The 5,000-nt window shown below is 48.5% G+C and overlaps 2 non-coding genes across 2 annotated transcripts in view; both read right to left on the reverse strand.

Annotated features, from left to right (window-relative positions):
- The window catches only part of LOC139997678 (large subunit ribosomal RNA), a 4,173-nt gene extending 4,074 nt beyond the window's left edge, over positions 1–99 (reverse strand). The window contains exon 1 of the ribosomal RNA XR_011803026.1: positions 1–99. This exon is cut by the window's left edge and continues 4,074 nt beyond it. This is a non-coding gene — a ribosomal RNA (large subunit ribosomal RNA).
- A 2,132-nt stretch (positions 100–2,231) lies between these two features.
- On the reverse strand, positions 2,232–2,386 carry LOC139997676 (5.8S ribosomal RNA). The gene has a single exon (XR_011803024.1). It is a non-coding gene; the product is annotated as a 5.8S ribosomal RNA (ribosomal RNA).
- Between the last annotated feature and the right edge of the window lie 2,614 nt (positions 2,387–5,000).

The following is a 5,000-nucleotide window of genomic DNA, read 5'->3' on the forward strand; positions in this document are numbered from 1 at the left end:
TGTTCGCTCGCCGCTACTAAGGAAATCCTTGTTAGTTTCTTTTCCTCCGCTTAGTAATATGCTTAAATTCAGCGGGTGATCTCGCCTACTCTGAGGTCGCTTCAACGTCACGACACGGTGACAATTTTTTTTTTTCAAAGAAAAAAAAATTTCGTGCCATGTGGGCGCGATTCGAGAAAAGCAAGACGGTTTGATAACAATGCGACAGAGGGTCTTTATTTTTATTTCTCTCTCCGAGAATCGCCTCAAAGAGAAAAAAAAATAAAAAAAAAAATTAATTCGAATAGAATCGAGAACCTTATATTCTATCTCGATCGAGAAACGTTTTATGCATCTCGCCAAAGTGCCTTTTAAACTTCGTTCGTCGTATCATGTTCGAGCTAAGACTCACGCAAGACACCCGTAACGATCTCCGGTTTTTAACGCCCGTCCTCTTTGTATAATATATATATATATATATACACGTGTTATGTATAATATATCTCCCGTAGCCGTTTCTCTCTTCTCGACGATTCCAGCGGTTCCTTGTTTTCGCCTGTTATTGCTGGCACAGAGATCGAACACGCGACATGTATATAACATATCGGTTTCTTTGCTCTGTACCAACGACGAAAACGCACGGGAACTCACGCAAGTGGAAAAGCGAGCGCGAGACGTACACAACGGGGTGAATTTATTACTCGGGGACTGGACGACCGGCGATACGTTAGGATGCGCGGTCCAGCGATAGACGACGAAGAGACATGGGATGACCAACGATCTCTTTTTCTCTAAAACTCGGAGCGCCGAATCGCCTTAAAGCAAAAAAAAATCACACGCGCGTACGTCGTACGTACGGCGCGTGTATACCTCGTCTCTAATCAAGTTTCGTTAGTCTTTCTCGAGCCTCGCCAAAGAGGATCGTTCTCTTCCTCTGCGCGATCTCTCCGTGCCAATGTCAGAGATTATTCTCTCTTTCGCACGACGACGAAAACGACTATTTTCGACGATCCGAACAACTTTGTAACGGACTCACATGCACATCTTAAAATCGGGTACAGAAACGTTGCGCAACACCGTGAGCTTTTCTCTTCTTCGTCACCCTTAAATATAGCCGATCGTAGACGCACGCTAGATCGTAACACACACTTTTCGTTGATTTCCGACGAACGTGGCTTTGGGCCAGGCGCGCGGGCAGAGAGATACGCGACCGACGGGGAAAAATTCGTCCCGATACATGTACGCGTACTCTCCGATCTCCGCGCAACGCTGGGGATCATCTCCCTAAGTCATCAGCGTTCGAAGAAATCTCGTGTGTCCGTTCCCGGATCTACGGCTTTCTCTGGGTTCACGAAGAACAGAAAAAAGCACAGAGGATGAAAAACGCAACGACGACCCATCGATGCGACGGTCCTCGTTGTCTTCTCGTCAGTCGTCTCGCGCCTGCAGAATACATCTCTGCCGCACGAACAGACGGAGTGGGTATTCGATCCCTGGGGCTGTACGAGTAAAAACATCTTGATGAAAAGACGGTTGTGTTTCTTTAAGGCACACAGTTTTTCGTTACGCCACCAAGTTTAGGTTTAGGTTTTAATATCTTGGTTCTCTTTTCTCTCCTCTCTCGACTGACTTTGTTCAAAAATATTTTTGCTTTCTCTCAGTCTCGCCAAAAATTCATTTAAGACGACGTCGGGGGCGCGGTCATTCGTGCTTATCGAAGACTAACAAAACGTAGCAGAGGCTGATACAAAAAGAAAAAAAAAATCGGCCACGAAGAAAACTCGCTCTGTGTATCTCGATAACCGCGTCGACGACGACGGTTCTCTCCGCGCTCTTTTAATTCGTATCCTTCTTCTTGCGCTTCGTCCGACTCAGAAACGTTCGTAAAACACGAACGACGGCGGGTTGTCAAGCCAAGAAGGGACAGAGAAGAGACGGAGGTAGTTTTGCGAGTCTCCCGTGAACGCGATAGATTTTTCATATATATTTGTATCGAGAGCATGCGTACGCCGGTCTCCACACGATCCAGCGACGAACGCCGACGAACGTCCAACAATCGCTCGTACGTCGCGTACGAGCCCTCGACCGCTCTTTAATTCGTATTCTTTTGCTTGGCGCTCGTCCTCCGACTCGGAAACGTTCGTTTAAAGATAAAACGAACGACGGCGGGCTGTCGACGAGGCAAGAAAGAACAGAGAGAGACGGACCGAGAGCAACGATACGCAACGCAAGCAGTCTTAGGTTTACGTGAGCAACCCTCAGCCAGGCGTGGTCCAGGAATTGTATCCGTGGACCGCAATGTGCGTTCGAAATGTCGATGTTCATGTGTCCTGCAGTTCACACGTTGACGCGCAATTAGCTGCGTTCTTCATCGACCCACGAGCCAAGTGATCCACCGTTCAGGGTAATCGTTTATGCATGGATTTTTGTTTGTGTACTCAGGTTTTTGTACTCTTATTCTCGGTTCGAAAGAAGCCGATATCCGACAAACGTCCGACCAACGGGAATCGAACGCGCGGAAGTCGCCATATGATTGACGACACGAAAATACGTTCGAAAACGAAATCGGACGGACTGCGCGACGACACACGCAGCCCGCCGACCGGGCGTAAAGTGCATTATAATATATAACAACCAACGAGATCGAAGCTCCGTTCGTCAGGAAACGACGGGGATATAACACCCGATTCTGAATCCTCTGTACAGCACACGATCTCGCGAAGAAAGCGCACGGTGGCTAGCCCATGATATATATATATGTTCGTTCCTCTCGTCCAGTTATTCGAAGCAAACAGCCGATATGCATCTCCATCGTTCGGGTAAAAAAAAATCGATGGGACGCGCACGGTCGTAGTCTTCCTCGCGCGGTCGTTTCTTCCCGATAGCCAGAAGCAGAGTTTGAAAAACTCTAGCGACGGAACGAGGCATTAGACTCTCGACAACGAGGATAGAGAGACGGCCGGCGATCCCCTCTGAATCGACTTCGGTGGTTCAGGTAAAAATAAAAAAAATCGATGGGACGCGCACGGTCGTCGTTCCTCTTCCTCGCGCGCGGTCTATTCTTCCCGATAGCCAGAAGCAGAGTTTGAAAAACTCTAGCGACGGAACGAGGCATTAGACTCGCGACAACGAGGATAGAGAGACGGCCGGCGGTCCCCTCTGAATCCACTTTGGTCGCTCAGGTAAAAATAAAAAAAAATTCGAAAGGGACGCGCACGGTCGTCCTTCCTCTTCCTCGCGCGGTCTTTTCTTCCCGATAGCCAGAAGCAGAGTTTGAAAAACTCTAGCGACGGAACGAGGCATTAGACTCTCGACAACGAGGATAGAGAGACGGCCGGCGGTCCCCTCCGAACGGATGGCGACAACGACGACTAAAGCGCGAAAAATCGCGACGAAAAGGAACGCATCTCCGTTCAGGTGTATGTGTGTGCGTGCGTTTAAAAAAAATTCGATGGGACTCGCAGCCATCGGCCTCGCGCGGTCGTTTCTTCCCGATATCCAGAAGCAGAGTTTGAAAAACTCTAGCGACGGAACGAGGCATATGACTCACGACAACGAGGATATGGACAGGCGGTCCCCTCTGAACGGGTCGACGAGACGATGGTAAAAGAGACGAACCGGACGAAACTTCCGTCGATCAGGTAAAAATAAAAAAAAATTCGATGGGACGCGCACGGTCGTCGTCGTCGTCTTCCTCGCGCGGTCGTTTCTTCCCGATAGCCAGAAGCAGAGTTTGAAAAACTCTAGCGACGGAACGAGGCATATGACTCACGACAACGAGGATAGAGAGACGGCCGGCGGTCCCCTCTGAATCGACTTCGGTGGTTCAGGTAAAAATAAAAAAAATCGATGGGACGCGCACGGTCGTCCTTCCTCTTCCTCGCGCGCGCGGTCTATTCTTCCCGATAGCCAGAAGCAGAGTTTGAAAAACTCTAGCGACGGAACGAGGCATTAGACTCGCGAGGATAGAGAGACGGCCGGCGGTCCCCTCCGAACCAACTTCGTCTAGTTAAGAATCGTTACTCTTTACCATCACTCGCACTGGTATATATCTTTTCGGGCCAACATCCACGCAATGCGTTTTCGTTCTAGGTTACCCGATCCACGAGTACGAACGTACAACGTGGTTTCGTTTTGTCGAACATCGTATATCGTTCGCCGTTGAAACGAACGACAACGAAACGACATAGGAAGAACGAACGCCCTTTGGGTAGGAAGCACGTTTCGAGGAACGACGAGAGTTTGGAGAGACGCGCGAGATAGCTGGAGACGCGCAGATATAGGTATCCATGGATCTTCGAAGAGAACCTTCGAAGATATATAATTCGGTATCCTTTTTTTCTGCGGCTCGCTATTCGCGTTCTTTCGCTCTCGTCGACGACTCGTTATAGACGCTTCGTTCGATCCCAAAGAGCAGTCTTCCTTATGTCCCGTTGCTAGGAGGTGAGGCCTACGCAACGCAACTACGAAATATAGAAGAGGTGTGAGCAGTGATCTCTCCGACACGAGGCACTTTAGAGATTTTAGTTTATATATTATATTGTTCGTTCGTTGGATTTCCACGATGCAAATACGAAATACGAGATCGTGACGGCGGGTCTTTCTGTGTACGACCTCACGCAGGCGCCTCGATCGCATTTCTCATTACACGTGGTTTCCACTGTAACTTTTAGTTTTTTCGATATGTGTTCAGCTCAAGTTCCCTCACATATCGTTATTATTATTATTATTATTAATAGTAGCGGTTTCGTGTTATAGGATTCGGAGACGGCGGGTCTTTCTGTGTACGACCTCACGCAAGCGCCTCGAGAATCTTTTTAAGTTTTTCGTTTGTTATAATATTATTCGGAGACGGCGGGTCTTTCTGTGTACGACCTCACGCAGGCGCCTCGAGAATATTTTTAAGTTTTTCGTTTGTTATAATATTATTCGGAGACGGCGGGTCTTTCTGTGTACGACCTCACGCAGGCGCCTCGAATTATTCGTGTAAAAGTATATCTCTTCATCCCGATGATCGAGAG

This window comes from Bombus fervidus, unplaced genomic scaffold (assembly GCF_041682495.2).
Source record: "Bombus fervidus isolate BK054 unplaced genomic scaffold, iyBomFerv1 scaffold0137, whole genome shotgun sequence".
Lineage (NCBI taxonomy): Eukaryota > Metazoa > Arthropoda > Insecta > Hymenoptera > Apidae > Bombus > Bombus fervidus.